The sequence below is a fragment of the Leptodactylus fuscus genome, chromosome 5, assembly GCF_031893055.1.
Source record: "Leptodactylus fuscus isolate aLepFus1 chromosome 5, aLepFus1.hap2, whole genome shotgun sequence".
NCBI classification, from domain to species: domain Eukaryota; kingdom Metazoa; phylum Chordata; class Amphibia; order Anura; family Leptodactylidae; genus Leptodactylus; species Leptodactylus fuscus.
Genome location: NC_134269.1, coordinates 20,942,313 through 20,965,054, shown reverse-complemented (window position 1 = coordinate 20,965,054; position 22,742 = coordinate 20,942,313).

Sequence of the window (22,742 nt, the reverse complement as noted above, 5' to 3'; positions counted from 1 at the left end):
TGGCCCCTGCACACAGTATTATGTCCTATAGTGGCCTCTGCACACAGTATTATCCCCCATAGTGGCCCCTGCACACAGTATTATGCCCCATAGTGGCCCCTGCACACAGTATTATGTCCTATAGTGTGGTACAGATAACTTTACAAGAGGACAATTTGGGACAGTAAAGTGGGGACACACCCCACATTATGTCCCATAGTGGCCCCTCCACACAGTATTATGTCCCATAGTGGCCCCTGCACACAGTATTATCCCCCATAGTCGCCCCTGCACACAGTATTACACCCCATAGTGGCCCCTGCACACAGTATTATCCCCCATAGTCGCCCCTGCACACAGTATTAAGTCCCATAGTGGCCCCTGCACACAGTAATATGCACCATAGTGTCCCCTGCACACAGTATTATCCCCCATAGTCGCCCCTGCACACAGTATTATGTCCCCATAGTGGCCCCTGCACACAGTATTATCCCCCATAGTCGCCCCTGCACACAGTATTATGTCCTATAGTGGCCCCTGCACACAGTATTATCCCCCATAGTGGCCCCTGCACACAGTATTATGTCCTATAGTGGCCACTGCACACAGTATTATGTCTCTTAGTTGCCCCTGCACACAGTATTATGTCCCATAGTGGCCCCTGCACACAGTAAAGTTCTACATCTGGCTAACAGAAATGTAAAAAACATATATAGTATGGGAGGAATAGAACTAAGTGATAGCATAGGGGAAAAGGACTTGGGCATAATAGTAGATCACAAATTCAACATGAGCCAACAGTGCGGTGCTGCTGCAAAAAAGGCTAATAAAATTCTGGGATGTATTAAGACAAGCATTGAATCTAGATCAATAGAGGTCATTATTCCGCTGTACTCTTCCCTGGTCAGACCACACCTGGAATACTGTGTACAGTTCTGGGCGCCTCAATTCAAGAAAGACATCGATATATTGGAGCAAGTCCAGAGAAGAGCAACCAAAATGGTGGAAGGTCTGCAAACCATGTCCTATGAGGAGCGGCTAAAAGAACTGGGATTGTTTAGTTTGCAGAAGAGAAGGCTGAGGGGAGATTTAATAGCAGTCTACAAATATCTGAAAGGTAGTCACAGTGCAGAGGGATCTCTCCTATTCTCATTAGCACAAGGAAGTACAAGAAGCAATGGGATGAAACTAAAGGGAAAGAGATACAGATTAGACATTAGGAAAAACTTTCTGACAGTGAGGATAGTGAGAGAGTGGAATAGGCTGCCACGGGAGGTGGTGGGCGCTCCATCAATGGAAATCTTCAAGCGGAATCTGGATAAACATATAGCTGGGATGATTTAGGAAAACCTGCACTCGCAGGGGGTTGGACCCGATGGCCCTTGAGGTCCCTTCCAACTCTACCATAAGAAAGAATAAGTATTATGTCCCATAGTGGCCCCTGCACACAGTATTATGTCCCATAGTGGTCACTGCACACAGTATTATGCCCCATAGTGGCCCCTGCACACAGTATTATGCCCCATAGTGGCCCCTGCACACAGTATTATGTCCCATAGTGGCCCCTGCACACAGTATTATGTCCCATAGTGTCCCCTCCACACAGTATTATGCCCCATAGTGGCCCCTGCACACAGTATTATGCCCCATAGTGGCCCCTGCACACAGTATTATGCCCCATAGTGGCCCCTGCACACAGTATTATGCCCCATAGTGGCCCCTGCACACAGTATTATGTCCCATAGTGTCCCCTCCACACAGTATTATCCCCCATAGTGGCCCCTGCACACAGTATTATGTCCCATAGTGGCCCCTGCACACAGTATTATGCCCCATAGTGGCCCCTGCACACAGTATTATGCCCCATAGTGGCCCCTGCACACAGTATTATGTCCCATAGTGGCCCCTGCACACAGTATTATGTCCCATAGTGGCCCCTGCACACAGTATTATGCCCCATAGTGGCCCCTGCACACAGTATTATGTCCCATAGTGGCCCCTGCACACAGTATTATGCCCCATAGTGGCCCCTGCACACAGTATTATGCCCCATAGTGGCCCCTGCACACAGTATTATGTCCCATAGTGTCCCCTCCACACAGTATTATCCCCCATAGTGGCCCCTGCACACAGTATTATGCCCCATAGTGGCCCCTGCACACAGTATTATGTCCCATAGTGACCACTGCACACAGTATTATGTCCCATAGTGGCCCCTGCACACAGTATTATGTCCCATAGTGGCCCCTGCACACAGTATTATGTCCCATAGTGTCCCCTCCACACAGTATTATCCCCCATAGTGGCCCCTGCACACAGTATTATGCCCCATAGTGGCCCCTGCACACAGTATTATGTCCCATAGTGACCCCTGCACACAGTATTATGTCCCATAGTGGTCACTGCACACAGTATTATGCCCCATAGTGGCCCCTGCACACAGTATTATGCCCCATTGTGGACACCCATGTACAATTATTATACTATTATGTGGTCTTTTCAGACCCTAGAGTATAATAATCAGAGACCCAGGAGAGGATACAAACAGAAAAAAACACTTACTTACCTACCCCTGGCTCTGGTGCGGTCCCTTCTCATGTCGGCCATCTTCAATGATGTACGTGACGTCCCTTGAGCCGGGCCTGTGTCATGACTCATAAGGACGCAGCCCCTGGCCATGTGACATCAGTGATGTCACACAAGTAGGGCTGAAGCCTGCCAGAGAGGTAAGTTCCCTCACCTCTCCTTGGCCACTGATCATTATACTCGGAGTTCTGAAAAGACCCCCAAGTATAACGGCCTGTTAAAGAAAAAAAAAAAAAAAAAAAAACCCACAATGGTAGTGGCTGTTGCCGGGCCCCCAAATATCCCGAGCCCTGTGGCAGCTGCTACCCCGGTAGCTATGCCTCTGATGGATAGGGGTATTAGAGCCAACTGGCCATATATGTGTATAAGCAGATTACTCTAATAAGTAGCTAGTCATTGTATTTATACATTATTACAACACCTGTAATATATATATATATATCATGTATTATATATGATATGTCCTTCAGCAGTTTGTCAACAAGCAAGAATCTGGCAACATAAAAATTCCGTAATTCAGACAATGTTCAAAATAACTAGTTTATTCTCACCAGCTTGGTTGCGGTGCCGTAGACTTTGTTGGGCCACTTGTCAGTCTATGGAGAATACATGGTAGGGTTCCTTCCAGTCCCAGCGCTCAGACACACGGCAGCAGCACCGGCTCCGATCACTGCTACACTTATTACAGCAGGTAAATTACCTGGATGGATTATGGGAGTGGCAGGTGGAGATGAAGTAGTGAAGTTGGAAATGTTTTATGGGCACGTCCTGTCCCGAAATCTTAACCCTTCAGCATGCCAAAATACTTTCGACAATTCTCAGCCCCCCACCCCCCGATGTCCAACATCAGTGTCTGACATCACAAACTCTCTTCTGAAGGAATGGGCAAAATTCACACAGACACTTCCAAAATGTTCTGGAAAGTCATCGCAGAAATGTAAGAGAAAGAGGGAGCAACTCGTACTGATTTACAGTATCCCTGTGCTGTGACATCACTGTGTGTATTATCCTGTACTGTGACATCACTGTGTGTATTATCCTGTACTGTGACATCACTGTGTGTATTATCTCTGTACTGTGACATCACTGTGTGTATTATCCTGTACTGTGACATCACTGTGTGTATTATCCTGTACTGTGACATCACTGTGTGTATTATCTCTGTACTGTGACATCACTGTGTGTATTATCCCTGTACTGTGACATCACTGTGTGTATTATCCTGTACTGTGACATCACTGTGTGTATTATCCTGTACTGTGACATCACTGTGTGTATTATCCTGTACTGTGACATCACTGTGTGTATTATCTCTGTACTGTGACATCACTGTGTGTATTATCCCTGTACTGTGACATCACTGTGTGTATTATCCTGTACTGTGACATCACTGTGTGTATTATCCTGTACTGTGACATCACTGTGTGTATTATCCTGTACTGTGACATCACTGTGTGTATTATCCTGTACTGTGATATCACTGTGTGTATTATCCTGTACTGTGACATCACTGTGTGTATTATCCCTGTACTGTGACATCACTGTGTGTATTATCTCTGTACTGTGACATCACTGTGTGTATTATCCCTGTACTGTGACATCACTGTGTGTATTATCTCTGTACTGTGACATCACTGTGTGTATTATCCCTGTACTGTGACATCACTGTGTGTATTATCTCTGTACTGTGACATCACTGTGTGTATTATCTCTGTACTGTGACATCACTGTGTGTATTATCTCTGTACTGTGACATCACTGTGTGTATTATCCCTGTACTGTGACCTCACTGTGTGTATTATCCCTGTACTGTGACATCACTGTGTGTATTATCTCTGTACTGTGACATCACTGTGTGTATTATCCCTGTACTGTGTCCTCACTGTGTGTATTATCCTGTACTGTGACATCACTGTGTGTATTATCCCTGTACTGTGTCCTCACTGTGTGTATTATCCTGTACTGTGACATCACTGTGTGTATTATCTCTGTACTGTGACATCACTGTGTGTATTATCCTGTACTGTGACATCACTGTGTGTATTATCTCTGTACTGTGACATCACTGTGTGTATTATCTCTGTACTGTGACATCACTGTATTATCCCTGTACTGTGACATCACTGTGTGTATTATCTCTGTACTGTGACATCACTGTGTGTATTATCCTGTACTGTGACATCACTGTGTGTATTATCTCTGTACTGTGACATCACTGTGTGTATTATCTCTGTACTGTGACATCACTGTGTGTATTATCCTGTACTGTGACATCACTGTGTGTATTATCCTGTACTGTGACATCACTGTGTGTATTATCCCTGTACTGTGACATCACTGTGTGTATTATCTCTGTACTGTGACATCACTGTGTGTATTATCCCTGTACTGTGACATCACTGTGTGTATTATCTCTGTACTGTGACATCACTGTGTGTATTATCCCTGTACTGTGACATCACTGTGTGTATTATCCCTGTACTGTGACATCACTGTGTGTATTATCCCTGTACTGTGACATCACTGTGTGTATTATCTCTGTACTGTGACATCACTGTGTGTATTATCCCTGTACTGTGACATCACTGTGTGTATTATCTCTGTACTGTGACATCACTGTGTGTATTATCCCTGTACTGTGACATCACTGTGTGTATTATCTCTGTACTGTGACATCACTGTGTGTATTATCTCTGTACTGTGACATCACTGTGTGTATTATCCCTGTACTGTGACATCACTGTGTGTATTATCCCTGTACTGTGACATCACTGTGTGTATTATCTCTGTACTGTGACATCACTGTGTGTATTATCTCTGTACTGTGACATCACTGTGTGTATTATCCCTGTACTGTGACATCACTGTGTGTATTATCTCTGTACTGTGACATCACTGTGTATTATCTCTGTACTGTGACATCACTGTGTATTATCTCTGTACTGTGACATCACTGTGTGTATTATCTCTGTACTGTGACATCACTGTGTGTATTATCCCTGTACTGTGACATCACTGTGTGTATTATCCCTGTACTGTGACATCACTGTGTGTATTATCCCTGTACTGTGACATCACTGTGTGTATTATCCCTGTACTGTGACATCACTGTGTGTATTATCCCTGTACTGTGACATCACTGTGTGTATTATCCCTGTACTGTGACATCACTGTGTGTATTATCCTGTACTGTGACATCACTGTGTGTATTATCCCTGTACTGTGACATCACTGTGTTTATTATCCCTGTACTGTGACATCACTGTGTGTATTATCCCTGTACTGTGACATCACTGTGTGTATTATCCCTGTACTGTGACATCACTGTGTGTATTATCTCTGTACTGTGACATCACTGTGTGTATTATCTCTGTACTGTGACATCACTGTGTGTATTATCCCTGTACTGTGACATCACTGTGTGTATTATCCCTGTACTGTGACATCACTGTGTGTATTATCCCTGTACTGTGACATCACTGTTTGTATTATCCTGTACTGTGACATCACTGTGTGTATTATCCTGTACTGTGACATCACTGTGTGTATTATCTCTGTACTGTGACATCACTGTGTGTATTATCCCTGTACTGTGACATCACTGTGTGTATTATCTCTGTACTGTGACATCACTGTGTGTATTATCCCTGTACTGTGACATCACTGTGTGTATTATCCCTGTACTGTGACATCACTGTGTGTATTATCCCTGTACTGTGACATCACTGTGTGTATTATCTCTGTACTGTGACATCACTGTGTGTATTATCCCTGTACTGTGACATCACTGTGTGTATTATCTCTGTACTGTGACATCACTGTGTGTATTATCCCTGTACTGTGACATCACTGTGTGTATTATCTCTGTACTGTGACATCACTGTGTGTATTATCTCTGTACTGTGACATCACTGTGTGTATTATCCCTGTACTGTGACATCACTGTGTGTATTATCCCTGTACTGTGACATCACTGTGTGTATTATCTCTGTACTGTGACATCACTGTGTGTATTATCTCTGTACTGTGACATCACTGTGTGTATTATCCCTGTACTGTGACATCACTGTGTGTATTATCTCTGTACTGTGACATCACTGTGTATTATCTCTGTACTGTGACATCACTGTGTATTATCTCTGTACTGTGACATCACTGTGTGTATTATCTCTGTACTGTGACATCACTGTGTGTATTATCCCTGTACTGTGACATCACTGTGTGTATTATCTCTGTACTGTGACATCACTGTGTGTATTATCCCTGTACTGTGACCTCACTGTGTGTATTATCTCTGTACTGTGACATCACTGTGTGTATTATCCTGTACTGTGACATCACTGTGTGTATTATCTCTGTACTGTGACATCACTGTGTGTATTATCTCTGTACTGTGACATCACTGTATTATCCCTGTACTGTGACATCACTGTGTGTATTATCTCTGTACTGTGACATCACTGTGTGTATTATCCTGTACTGTGACATCACTGTGTGTATTATCTCTGTACTGTGACATCACTGTGTGTATTATCTCTGTACTGTGACATCACTGTGTGTATTATCCTGTACTGTGACATCACTGTGTGTATTATCCTGTACTGTGACATCACTGTGTGTATTATCCCTGTACTGTGACATCACTGTGTGTATTATCTCTGTACTGTGACATCACTGTGTGTATTATCCCTGTACTGTGACATCACTGTGTGTATTATCTCTGTACTGTGACATCACTGTGTGTATTATCCCTGTACTGTGACATCACTGTGTGTATTATCCCTGTACTGTGACATCACTGTGTGTATTATCCCTGTACTGTGACATCACTGTGTGTATTATCTCTGTACTGTGACATCACTGTGTGTATTATCCCTGTACTGTGACATCACTGTGTGTATTATCTCTGTACTGTGACATCACTGTGTGTATTATCCCTGTACTGTGACATCACTGTGTGTATTATCTCTGTACTGTGACATCACTGTGTGTATTATCTCTGTACTGTGACATCACTGTGTGTATTATCCCTGTACTGTGACATCACTGTGTGTATTATCCCTGTACTGTGACATCACTGTGTGTATTATCTCTGTACTGTGACATCACTGTGTGTATTATCTCTGTACTGTGACATCACTGTGTGTATTATCCCTGTACTGTGACATCACTGTGTGTATTATCTCTGTACTGTGACATCACTGTGTATTATCTCTGTACTGTGACATCACTGTGTGTATTATCTCTGTACTGTGACATCACTGTGTGTATTATCCCTGTACTGTGACATCACTGTGTGTATTATCCCTGTACTGTGACATCACTGTGTGTATTATCCCTGTACTGTGACATCACTGTGTGTATTATCCCTGTACTGTGACATCACTGTGTGTATTATCCCTGTACTGTGACATCACTGTGTGTATTATCCCTGTACTGTGACATCACTGTGTGTATTATCCCTGTACTGTGACATCACTGTGTGTATTATCCCTGTACTGTGACATCACTGTGTGTATTATCCCTGTACTGTGACATCACTGTGTGTATTATCCCTGTACTGTGACATCACTGTGTGTATTATCTCTGTACTGTGACATCACTGTGTGTATTATCTCTGTACTGTGACATCACTGTGTGTATTATCTCTGTACTGTGACATCACTGTGTGTATTATCTCTGTACTGTGACATCACTGTGTATTATCTCTGTACTGTGACATCACTGTGTATTATCTCTGTACTGTGACATCACTGTGTGTATTATCTCTGTACTGTGACATCACTGTGTGTATTATCCCTGTACTGTGACATCACTGTGTGTATTATCCCTGTACTGTGACATCACTGTGTGTATTATCCCTGTACTGTGACATCACTGTGTGTATTATCCCTGTACTGTGACATCACTGTGTGTATTATCCCTGTACTGTGACATCACTGTGTGTATTATCCCTGTACTGTGACATCACTGTTTGTATTATCCTGTACTGTGACATCACTGTGTGTATTATCCTGTACTGTGACATCACTGTGTGTATTATCTCTGTACTGTGACATCACTGTGTGTATTATCCCTGTACTGTGACATCACTGTGTGTATTATCTCTGTACTGTGACATCACTGTGTGTATTATCCCTGTACTGTGACATCACTGTGTGTATTATCCCTGTACTGTGACATCACTGTGTGTATTATCCCTGTACTGTGACATCACTGTGTGTATTATCTCTGTACTGTGACATCACTGTGTGTATTATCCCTGTACTGTGACATCACTGTGTGTATTATCTCTGTACTGTGACATCACTGTGTGTATTATCCCTGTACTGTGACATCACTGTGTGTATTATCTCTGTACTGTGACATCACTGTGTGTATTATCTCTGTACTGTGACATCACTGTGTGTATTATCCCTGTACTGTGACATCACTGTGTGTATTATCCCTGTACTGTGACATCACTGTGTGTATTATCTCTGTACTGTGACATCACTGTGTGTATTATCTCTGTACTGTGACATCACTGTGTGTATTATCCCTGTACTGTGACATCACTGTGTGTATTATCTCTGTACTGTGACATCACTGTGTATTATCTCTGTACTGTGACATCACTGTGTATTATCTCTGTACTGTGACATCACTGTGTGTATTATCTCTGTACTGTGACATCACTGTGTGTATTATCCCTGTACTGTGACATCACTGTGTGTATTATCTCTGTACTGTGACATCACTGTGTGTATTATCCCTGTACTGTGACATCACTGTGTGTATTATCCCTGTACTGTGACATCACTGTGTGTATTATCCCTGTACTGTGACATCACTGTGTGTATTATCCCTGTACTGTGACATCACTGTGTGTATTATCCTGTACTGTGACATCACTGTGTGTATTATCCCTGTACTGTGACATCACTGTGTTTATTATCCCTGTACTGTGACATCACTGTGTGTATTATCCCTGTACTGTGACATCACTGTGTGTATTATCCCTGTACTGTGACATCACTGTGTGTATTATCTCTGTACTGTGACATCACTGTGTGTATTATCTCTGTACTGTGACATCACTGTGTGTATTATCCCTGTACTGTGACATCACTGTGTGTATTATCCCTGTACTGTGACATCACTGTGTGTATTATCCCTGTACTGTGACATCACTGTTTGTATTATCCTGTACTGTGACATCACTGTGTGTATTATCCTGTACTGTGACATCACTGTGTGTATTATCTCTGTACTGTGACATCACTGTGTGTATTATCCCTGTACTGTGACATCACTGTGTGTATTATCCCTGTACTGTGACATCACTGTGTTTCCATGCCATGAGCAATGTTTGTAATGTAGTTTTTCCTGTAGATGTTGTATCTGTAATTTGGGTTGTGTGTTATTCCGTGCAGTTGCAGGGTGGAGTAAGTGATGCCCTTGGACTGACCGTGCAGTGGGTGCGGCATGACTTTGGGCTATGTATAGGGAAGAGGTAACCCAATGTTTCTTTCCAGGGAGTTCATGTGTAATACGGTTAGTCAGGTGCTCCAGCACGACACAGCAGTTTGTGGGTTAGTCCATGGGGTGAGCTGGGAGTGTTGTCTGTAAGAACAAGAGGGACATCCATTATTTGTATTTGTTGTGAATGCACAGTTCTCCAAACAGGTCATTTGCATACTGACGGAAAGAATGATATCTCAGCAACAACAGCGCCGATTTACATAGGGAAAGCACCATTGTATTCAGTTAACCCTAATCTATCTACCTGCAGAGCTGATTTGATATAATGGGTATAGATGAGCACATTTTGCAAAAATTTGTTTATTCTGCTTCGTCAAATTTTCCCAAAAATTCGATTTGATCCAAATTAATTTGCAATGAATAGCGTTAAAAAACAGCTATTTCCTGGACCAAGATCCTACTGTAGCGTGAAATAGCGCACTCTCTTATACCGTCGCCTGCTGATTCCATATATATATGTCTATAGAACCTGTTCTATTAAACACTTATACAAGCAGAGCCCCCTGACAGAGCAGAGAGGGGGTCAGCAGGAAGTTTGTGTTGAAGTCACTGATTATGTTGCCCTCCCTCTGATCTGTCAGAACAATAATCCCCCCAAAAAACAGATCCAGTCTGAGGAGTATCCGTCTTCACTCGGTCAGGATTTGGTCAGTATTGCTGATACCAAAAATAAACAGGAGTGGATCCAAAACAGCGATGACACGTGAATGGGATATTTACATGTCTTCTGTGTTTTGTACCCACTCCTGCTTCTGACTACCATTTCTGATGATACCATAAAGGCCTTACAGCTGCTACACAGACAGGAGCCATTGTGCGTCTCATTTTTCCTTCCTTCTGACAGATGAGAAGAAAGGTAAAATAAATGATGATGTCACCAAGGCCAAAAGTGGCCCAGTCATGGAGTCAGGAGGGTAAGAACAACCTGAGAAGTGACAAAGTGCTGAGGTAGCAGCAGCCTTAGGAAGCCACAGGGTGGCAAGGTGACATAATATGGAGGTGGCAGCAGGCTTAGGAGGCCACAGGGTGTCAAGATGACATATTGTGGAGGTGGCAGCAGCCTTAGGAAGCCACAGAGTGGCAAGGTGACATAATGTGGAGGTGGCAGCAGCCTTAGGAAGCCACAGGGTGGCAAGGTGACATAATGTGGAGGTGGCAGCAGCCTTAGGAAGCCACAGGGTGGCAAGGTGACATAATATGGAGGTGGCAGCAGCCTTAGGAAGCCACAGGGTGGCAAGGTGACATAATTTGGAGGTGGTAGCAGGCTTAGGAAGCCACAGGGTGGCAAGGTGACATAATATGGAGGTGGCAGCAGCCTTAGGATCCCACAGAGTGGCAAGGTGACATAATGTGGAGGTGGCATTAGCATGAGGATGCCATAGAGTGACCCAGTGACATAATGTGGAGGTGGCAGCACCATGATGAGGCCATAGAGTGACTCGTTGACAGAATAGGGAGGTTGGCGGCACAAACAGTACCCGCTGATGGTGGCTGTAAGAGGGAGTACTTGGCATCAGATGTCTGGCATCAGGTTGGTGGCAGCATCCGAATAGCAGCTGAGGCAGGTAGCAAGAAGAAACCAGTCTCTTTGGTCAAGTTTTGGGTGAGGCAGCATGGATGATTTAATCTGACACATCCGGCATTGGTGGGTGGAAATCCTGGCTGATCCATGCCTGATTCATCTTGACAAAGGTCAGTTTCTCCACATTTTGGGTGGACAGGCGAGTTCTCCTTGGGGTAACTATGGCCCCCGCTGCACTGAACACCTGCTTTGATGCCACACTACTGGCCGAGCAGGATAGCTTTTCCAGGGCAAACGGCCATTTGCGGCCACAAATGCAGTTTGGCTGCCCGGCAGTCCAGCGGATCTTTGATGGCGGGTGACAGGGTGCACTCCAATTATGCCACCACCTGCTGGTTCCGGTTCTGATCTAGGTCTAGCTGCTGGTGAGTAGTTTCTTTACTATGTGGGCAAAGAAAGCTGCTCATCAGTAACTGTAGGCTCAGGCTGCTGTTGATGGAGCTGATATTGCTCCTTCCCCCACAGCAGCCATGGCAGTGCAAGGTGAGTGTCCATTTTCCCGCCCCTCGGTCAGGCCTGCAAGAAGATGGACTATGGCGCAGATAAGCAGCAGCACACTGACTACATAGGATGTCTCTATAGTAGTTCAATGTGTCCACCCTCTAAGCGGGTGTACAAAAGGCTCCCATTTTTGACCAGTAGGGAGGGTCTAACATGGTGGAGAGCCACTAGTCGTCCCTTTGTTGAATGCTGACAATTCAGATGTCACTATGCAAGTAAGTGAGCATGCATCGGGCTATTTGCGCACATAACTCCGAGAGACTCCCTGCATCCATCTCCACTGCATACTACCACTGTGTGTCTGGGTCATCGCCGTCATCTTCCTCACCTCCCTCTTGCTCTTCTGGCTGCTCCTGTCCCTCTTCTCCTGATACCTTTGTAGAAAAACCACCCATTTTGCTACACATTGCATGTGCTCCAATATCCTCCTTCTCCTCCTCCAGTTCAGACCCCACAGGGTTCATGTGGCTGTGAGATATAGCGGCTATGTCTCCAGTCCCCCAACCACCCAGACAGGTATACCAGCATCTTTTCCAGGAGAATGACGATGTTCACCCCATAGTTCTGGCGACTGACAAATACAGTGGACTCCTCAGAGGGCATGAGCAAAGGGCAGGTGACACGCATGAGCTGCCCAGGCTAACATGGACGTTACAATCAAGAAATCACAGTCGTCCAACATATGGAAAGTGGAATTACAACGTGTAAAACCGCCGCATATCAATCTATTTTGTGGGGGTTTGTTCTGCTGCTGCAGCTCAAGCAGGTTGTGATTGGCGGTGTACGAGTAGCTGAAGTGCATGCAAAGTTTCCTGGCCATTTTTAGAATGTCTTGCAGATGGGTGGAGAACTTAAGGAAACGCTTATCTACCAGATTGAACACGTGCACAGCGCCGACACCATGTTCTTCAAGTTTTCAGTCACTATAGTTCCGATTTTGTCATGGAGAAAGCCAGGATTCAATTTCTTAATGAATGACATGAAGCAGTTCCTCCCCTGTGTGATTCCATTTGCCCAGGCAAATGTGTAAAACAGCGTGACCCCACCGTGCCCTGCACATCCGGTATGCTGGAGGAGGACTGTACATTGTCTCTGCGAAATAACTCATTTGCATACTGGTAAAAACCGGTATTTCTACCGAACAGCGGGCCGGAGGCGACTGATAAAGGTAGGAGACAAATAGCCTTTCTTAAGGCTATTCCGACGTGTCAGCTAGAAACAAAAGTGTTTAAATGATAGGATCCCTTTAAAGAAATTTTTTGTTCAATATTTATAGCTGTAAATGATAGAAAATAGAATAGACAAAAAAAAATACCTGAAATGTGCCCGTGTATAGATTTCTATCTATATAGCAAACCACAAAAAAAAAAATTGAGCACTAGAGTCCAGGACATATAAAAATAGAGATCAAACTGCATTATTGTTATTTAATATCTGCACATATAAATGAGCTAATGTAATGTGAACGGGTGCAAACTATTAATGCAATACTACAAATGCAGAAAATTCAGCAGCGCTCACCGTTCAACTGCACAGGTCTATGTGCTTGGAATAGAGGATGACCGTCAGTTTCCCATCTGTTTGGCTCACTCAGAAGTCTATATAGGACAATTTGGACGGCCCCACCCAGAAGCCTGAACATTGATGTGAATTTGGTTGACGTTAAGGCATTTTTGAGTGAAGTATGGCTCTGGGTCCAAGAGGTAGGTATGTTTAGTGTAGGAACCATCTGAATGAGGTCGCCTAGTCATGGCAGGTACAGGACTTCTCACTGAAGAACCTCACTGTGCACGGTGGCTCAGTGGTTAGCACCATAGCCTTGGAGGCCTGGGTTTGAATCTAGCAAAGGAGTTTGTAGGTTCTTCCCATGTTTGTGTGGGTTTTCTCTGGATATTCTGGTTTCCTCCCACAATCTGAAGACTTACTGACGAGGAATTTAGACTGTGAGCCCTATATGGGACAGAGATTGCCAATATCTATAAAGCTTTATGGAATATGAGAAAGCAAAAGTTGGTTTTTGATGTCTTGTGTGATAATATATCAAGTTACGGGAATCTTCTATGATGTAGTCTAGAACGTTTGGTTTGGGCACCCCATATAATAATGAGGTCGTCTATGTCGTGACCTGCGTCCAGAAGAATTGTTTGCTCTTCTGTACATTTCAGTAGGGTTGACAAATATGGGTCATTCCTGCGGGGCCAAGCCTAGGGTACCCAGCTTCCTCAGGACGTTCTACTGCCCCTTGATCTGAGGATTTAGCCCAATTTTTGCCCACTTCTTAGTCAACTTAATCCACTGGCCTCTCTGTGTAATACAATAAAACGGAATAAAGAATCCAGGAGGAATAGAAGCTCATATCTGAAGGTCTGGCAACCCTGGCTTGCGGTTAGATAAGTTTACTCACTGTGTCGATGTTCTGTATTACTGTGGAGATGAACCATACATGATGAGATGCTCTCTACTCATGTGTGCTATGAGGAGATACTGTGTCGAGAATTCTGCTACACTTATGTTTCTATATCTCTCTTACAGTGGGGCAAAAAAGTATTTAGTCAGTCACCAATAGTGCAAGTTCCACCACTTAAAAAGATGAAAGGCGTCTGTAATTTACATCATAGGTAGACCTCAACTATGAGAGACAAAATGAGAAAACAAATCCAGAAAATCACATTGTCTGATTTTGTAAGAAATCAGAAGAAATAAATTTGTTATTTGCAAATTATGGTGGAAAATAAGTATTTGGTCACCTACAAGCAATCAAGATTTCTGGCTCTCGCAGACCTGTAACTTCTTTAAGAGTCTCCTCTTTCCTCCACTCATTACCTGTAGTAATGGCACCTGTTTAAACTTGTTATCAGTATAAAAAGACACCTGTGCACACCCTCAAACAGTCAGACTCCAAACTCCACTATGGTGAAGACCAAAGAGCTGTCAAAGGACACCAGAAACAAAATTGTAGCCCTGCACCAGGCTGGGAAGACTGAATCTGCAATAGGCAACCAGCTTGGATTGAAGAAATCAACTGTGGGAGCAATAATTAGAAAATGGAAGACATACAAGACCACTGATAATCTCCCTCGATCTGGGGCTCCATGCAAAATCTCACCCCGTGGGGTCAAAATGATCACAAGAACGGTGAGCAAAAATCCCAGAACCAGGCGGGGGGACCTAGTGAATGAACTGCAGAGAGCTGGGACCAATGTAACAAAGCCTACCATCAGTAACACACTACGCCGCCAGGGACTCAGATCCTGCAGTGCCAGACGTGTCCCACTGCTTAAGCCAGTACATGTCCGGGCCCGTCTGAAGTTTGCTAGAGAGCATTTGGATGATCCAGAAGAGTATTGGGAGAATGTCCTATGGTCTGATGAGACCAAACTGGAACTGTTTGGTAGAAACACAACTTTACGTGTTTGGAGGAAAAGAATACTGAGTTGCATCCATCAAACACCATACCTACTGTAAAGCATGGGGGTGGAAACATCATGCTTTGGGGCTGTTTCTCTGCAAAGGGGCCAGGACGACTGATCCGGGTACATGAAAGAATGAATGGGGCCATGTATCGTGAGATTTTGAGTGCAAACCTCCTTCCATCAGCAAGGGCATTGAAGATAAAACGTGGCTGGGTCTTTCAACATGACAATGATCCAAAGCACACCGCCAGGGCAACGAAGGAGTGGCTTTGTAAGAAGCATTTCAAGGTCCTGGAGTGGCCTAGCCAGTCTCCAGATCTCAACCCTATAGAAAACCTTTGGAGGGAGTTGAAAGTCCGTGTTGCCACGCGACAGCCCCAAAACATCACTGTTGTAGAGGAGATCTGCATGGAGGAATGGGCCAACATACCAACAACAGTGTGTGCCAACCTTGTGAAGACTTACAGAAAACGTTTGACCTCTGTCATTGCCAACAAAGGAGATATAACAAAGTATTGAGATGAAATTTTGTTACTGACCAAATACTTATTTTCCACCATAATTTGCAAATAAATTCTTACAAAATCAGACAATGTGATTTTCTGGATTTGTTTTCTCATTTTGTCTCTCATAGTTGAGGTCTACCTATGATGTAAATTACAGACGCCTCTCATCTTTTTAAGTGGTGGAACTTGCACTATTGGTGACTGACTAAATACTTTTTTGCCCCACTGTATATATGTTTTCTTACCCCCCCCCTCTTCTTTCTTTTCCTCCTTTCTCCCCCCCCCCCCCCCCCGTATATATTTGTGAAAATGCAAAAAGGAGTTTATTGACTTTATTGTACTATTACTTATGTTGTGCTTTACTATTTACACTCCTATGTGAAACTTTCAAATGATACCAGGCTGTGTCCTGGTTGTTTAGATTATATCGAATTAATATGCTCTGTTTACTCTTTATGTCAATAAACCTGAATTTAAAAAAAAAAAAAAAAAAAAAGGAATAAAGGAAAGCATAGATATCCCACTGGTCTCTCTTCTCTGACTGTCCATTACTCCGACGTCTGGTATGTAGAGTCTTATTCTGGTCGATTTTATGGTCCAGTACGTTCTAAATGGCTTCATTGTTGTCACAAAATCTCTCATGTGCAGCCTGCTAACAATGCTATAGATAGGTCCAAATCTGCAAGGTCTAACTAAGCTCGCACAGGTGTATATGGATAGTGCTAGTGTATGGTGCATTCACACGGAGGAAAATGGTGAGGAATTTGGTGTGGAATTTCAGCGCTGAAAAAAAAGCCTCCCATTGACTTCAATGGGTTTCTTTTTCTGCTGGCAGAAACCCATCGAACCTTCAGGGTTAATTTTCTGCTAGCTTGCAGAACCCATTAAAATCAATGGAAGGCTTTTTTATCAGCGTGGAAAATTCCACACCATTTTCTTCCATGTGAATGGACCCTCACACGGCGACTCCCGCCCAGCTACCAAAGATCGCTGGTTGACCTGCAACTCCTCTACTTATGTTTTCCCCCTGATTGAAAACCACTCTAGCTGCAGGGCTCACATGAAAACTGTTTGTTTCCTCCAGCAGGTCTGCTGTAGGGTTTCCTGCTGTAGGGTTTCCCGCTGTAGGATTTCCATAGTGGACCACTACCTTTGGCCGTAGTCCTAAGAGTCCGTCTTTATTGCAGTAATATTGTGCCGCATCTTCTCTTTTCTCCTTTCCTCCAGGGAGATGGTTTTTAGGACCTTCCACCACTTATCATGTGCTGTTTATAATACAGGTGTCATGGTATTTGGCAGGTGCACTTTTGCACCCCATCAGGCACCCTGATCTAGCTGCAACCACTCAGGTCTCATTTAAACGTTGTGAGTGTCCATGTTAACCACACAAGATCCTGCTCACTTTCGGACCATGTGTTATCTGTTATTGATCTGCTTCTCAGATCTATGAAAAATGGATCACCTTTTTGAAAAAAAATTTCTATACTTTTGAATGTCTCTGAAAAATGGACACACCCACGGCATCCATATGCTATCCATGATTTTCACGTACCCATTGGAGGACATTAGAGATGAGCGAACACTGTTCGGATCAGCTGTTCTGAACAGCACGCTCCCATAGAAATGAATGGAAGCACTTGGCACGTACACTTTGCCGGCGGCCGGTCTCTTAACCCCCCGCATGCCGGCTACGTCCATTCATTTCTATGGGAGCGTGCTGTTCGGAACGGCTGATCCGAACAGTGTTTGCTCATCTCTAGAGGACATCATCAGCCGCAAAATAAACCAAAGTAGAGCTCATCTCCATCGTTTTTTTCAAGACCCTTAGGTCCATGGAAATGAATGGATATCTGCATGTGCCCACGCAGAACACAGGTGAAAGCCTAACTTTGCGCCCCCCATATCTATGCCGCTGTTCCTATTTAAAAATCTGTCAAACAAACAAACTAGGACGTGAAGTGACCTAAGCATATTTCCTTTCCAAACCGGATGAAATTTTTTTCTAACCTCCTGACCCTTCACTGGGGGTTCACCGAATGTTGTCCCTACTAGAGCAAAGTTAGGGTAAGTTCACACGTGAATTTTTTGAACCGGAATTTGACGCGGCAGCCGCCTCAGATTCTGGTCCAAAAAATGGCTAGCCGTGACCGGATGCCGGTGCAGTGCAATGGCGTCCAGTCGCGACATTCCGCTCCGGATTAGGCCCAAATGAATGGGCCTAGTCGGGAGGGAGGTGTCGCGAGGCAGACGTCCGAGGCGGAATCTGCCTGAAGGAAGGTCATGTCGCTTCTTTTTTCCAGCTCCCATTGATTTTAATGGGAGGCATTTTTTTTTGCCGGATTCTGACGCAGATTCCGTGTCAAAATCCGCCCCCCAAAAAAATGTGTGAACCCGGTCTTACAGTGAAGCTATGTAGCTCTACCTATTAATATTTGCTACTGGTAAAAAAAATAAAAAATAAATACCCCCAAATAATTGGCATACCCCTGAAAGAGGTGAAGCTTTTAAAAAAGGGAGTATGGCCATGCAGAAAATTTTGTGCTGCAGCCGTGAAAACATTGTCCTAGTTAGTTGGCAGTAAAGCTTGGAGAGAGGAACTTTGTTGACTAAAATTATGATAATTAATATCCTCTGACCTGCAGGTCCTTGGCATCTGAGTACGCCCTGGCATAAGGACAAATATCTAGCAGGATCATGCTGACACGGTATAAGGACTACAAAAATGTAACCTGTAGCCAGAGGCGGGACACTATGCTGTGTGGGGGCCTGTAACCAGAGACAGGACACTATGCTGTGTGGGGGCCTGTAACCAGAGGCGGGACACTATGCTGTGTGGGGGCCTGTAACCAGAGACAGGACACTATGCTGTGTGGGGGCCTGTAACCAGAGGCGGGACACTATGCTGTGTGGGGGCCTGTAACCAGAGGCGGGACTCTATGCTGTGTGGGGGCCTGTAACCAGAGGCGAGACTCTATGCTGTGTGGGGGCCTGTAACCAGAGGCGGGACTCTATGCTGTGTGGGGGCCTGTAACCAGAGGCGGGACACTATGCTGTGTGGGGGCCTGTAACCAGAGGCGGGACACTATGCTGTGTGGGGGCCTGTAACCAGAGGCGGGACACTATGCAGTGTGGGGGCCTGTAACCAGAGGCGGGACACTATGCTGTGTGGGGGCCTGTAACCAGAGACAGGACACTATGCTGTGTGGGGGCCTGTAACCAGAGGCGGGACACTATGCTGTGTGGGGGCCTGTAACCAGAGGCGGGACTCTATGCTGTGTGGGGGCCTGTAACCAGAGGCGAGACTCTATGCTGTGTGGGGGCCTGTAACCAGAGGCGGGACTCTATGCTGTGTGGGGGCCTGTAACCAGAGGCGGGACACTATGCTGTGTGGGGGCCTGTAACCAGAGGCGGGACACTATGCTGTGTGGGGGCCTGTAACCAGAGGCGGGACACTATGCAGTGTGGGGGCCTGTAACCAGAGGCGGGACACTATGCTGTGTGGGGGCCTGTAACCAGAGGCGGGACACTATGCTGTGTGGGGGCCTGTAACCAGAGGCGGGACACTATGCTGTGTGGGGGCCTGTAACCAGAGGCGGGACACTATGCTGTGTGGGGGCCTGTAACCAGAGGCGGGACTCTATGCTGTGTGGGGGCCTGTAACCAGAGGCGGGACACTATGCTGTGTGGGGGCCTGTAACCAGAGGCGGGACACTATGCTGTGTGGGGGCCTGTAACCAGAGGCGGGACACTATGCTGTGTGGGGGCCTGTAACCAGTAGTTGATACCTTTATTAATGGATAACTTAAAAAAATGATGACATATTGCGGGCTTTCGGGAACTACTAGAATGGTCCCTTCATCAGGCTGTATAACACAATATCTGAAGGCAAGCATATTTATACAGGAATAGAGTGTTAGATGCAAAATAGATGGAAAGCAGAACATGCAAGTAAACAGTTCAAAAAATCATATATATCAGTTCACAAGAGAGTTCTCTGGGTTTATGGTACCTTTGATCAGTCACGTGGTGTCTAGTTGTTGTAAAACGTCATAAAACCCTGTGACTGGTTTAATCCCATTTGGAGTGAGTCAAAGGTCATCATGAGTTTATATTCCCAAATCCTCCAATGTTTCCTGTTTTTGAAATTTCCTCTTAAAACCAAGATAGTCATGTCATTGGTGATATTATGATTTTCATTGCAGAAGTGTTTTGGCACAGGGAGGTCCAGTCTCTGTTCTCTAATCGTATGTCTGTGTGAGTTCATCCTCATCCTAAGTGACTGTCCTGTCTCCCCTACATACAGGCCCCCAGGACACTTGGTACACATTATTAAATACACTACATTAGGTGTGCTGCAGGTGAAGTTACCTGGGATCTTGTAGTGTCAATCAAAGTTCGGGATCTTTATTTTATCCGTGGTCAGTATGTGAGGGCAGGTTTTGTACTTTTTATGTCCGCACGGAAATGTTCCTGTGTTAGTTGGAGGTGACAGTGAGCTGCTAACAACCATATTCCTGAGGTTTGGTGGCTGTCTGTAGCACAGGAGAGGGGGGTCTGGAAATATAGATTTTAGACGGTGGTCTTTTTGTAGTAGTGGATGTAATTTGCGTGTGATTCCTCTCAGCGTCTCCAGGTGGGGATTATATGTGACGACCAGGGGCACCTGATTGTTTTCTTTTTTGGTATTGTATTTTAATAAATCTGATCTTGGTATTCTCGTGGCCCTGTTAATTTGGTTATCAACTGTTCTTGGATGGTAACCCTGCCTCAAGAATGTGTTTTTGAGGCCTCCAAGGTGTTTGTCTCTATCTGCAGGGTTTGAACATATGTGATGGTATCTGATGGCCTGGCCGTAGACAATGGAATTCTTTATGTGTTTCGGATGAAAGCTATCCCATCTTAGGTAGGTAGGGCGGTCAATCGGCTTCCGATACAGTGATGTCTCAATTTTGTTGTCCTATTTCTTGATGACTGCGTCCAGGAAGTTTATTTCCGAGAAGGAGTGATTGAGCGTCAGGTTGATGGTGGGATGGAACTGGTTGAATTGTTCATGGAAGGTTTTCAGCTGTTGTTCAGACCCAGTCCAAAGGATTAGGATATCGTCAATGAAGTGATAGTAGGCCAGAGGCCTAGTGGTGCAGGTGGATAGGAAGTCACTCTCAAGCTTGGCCATGAAGAGATTAGCGTACTGTGGCGCCATTTTGCTCCCCATTGCGGTGCCAGTCTGCTGTAAATAGATGCAGTCACTAAAAGAGAAGTAATTGTGTGTGAGGATGAATTTTGTGAGTTTCACCACTGATTCAGCATTCATACCTCGCTGTTCCATGAAAAACTGGCAGGCGTTTTCACTGTCCTGGTGTGGGATGTTGGAGTACAAGGATTCTACATCCATGGTGGCTAGGATGGCTGCCAGTTTTTTATGGAAAAGCAAGGTATGAATGCTGAAGCTGTAGTGAAACTCACAAATTTTTAATAATATGTACCAAGTGTCCTGAGGGCCTGTATGTAGGGGAGACAGGACAGTCACTTAGGATGAGGATGAACTCACACAGACATACGATTAGAGAGCAGAGAATGGACCTCCCTGTGCCAAAACACTTCTGCAATCAAAATCATAATATCATCAATGATATAAAGATCCTGGTACTAAGAGGAAACTTCAAGAGCAGAAAAGATCGGAGGATATGGGAATATAAACTCATGATGACCTTTGACTCACTCCAAATGGGGTTAAACCAGTCACAGGGTTTTATGACATTTTACAACAGCTAGACACCACGTGACTGATCAAAGGAGCCATAAACCCTGTGAACTCTCCTGTGAACTGATATATATATATGTTTTTTTTTAACTGTTTACTTGCATGTTCTGCTTTCCATCTATTTTGCATCTCACACTGTATTCCTGTATAAATATTCCTGCCTTCAGACATTGTGTTATACAGGCCTGATGAAGGGACCATTCTAGTAGTTCCTGAAAGCTCACAATATGTCATCAATTTTTTAAGCTGGCCATTAATAAAGGTATCAACTACTGAAGACTTCTCCCAAAATTTTTTATTCAGTCTGCCATGTAATAATTGTAAGAGTGTCATCCTCCCAAATTGGTGATTACTAGTGAAACTAGCGAATACTATTCGAAACAGCCGTTTCGAATAGCACGCACCCATAGGAATGAATGAATGGACGCACACAGGGGGTTAAGCAGCCAGCCGCCGGCAAAGTCTGCGTGCCGGCCGCTTCCATTCATTCCTATAGGTGCATGCGTCCTGAGGAAAAACAATTCGCATGTAGGGGTGAACATGGTCCGCAAGGATAGATGCATACTTGTGTTGATCCATCATGCCTTCCAGATGGCTGATGACACGTGCCTTCTGCCATTGGTTATTTAATAGAGATGAGCGAACAGTAAAATGTTCGAGATTCGATATTCGTTTCGAGTAGCCCCTCAATATTCGGCTACTCGAATCGAATATCGAACCCTATTATCTTTATGGGGGAAAATGCTCGTTTCAGGGGTAGGCAACGTTCGATCAATTATACTTACCAAGTCCATGAGTGAGGGTTGGGCTGGATCCTCCGAGAAGTCTTCTCCGTGCAGCGTTCCCGCAGCGTCTTCCGGCTCTGAATTTACTCTGCCAGGCATTGGGCC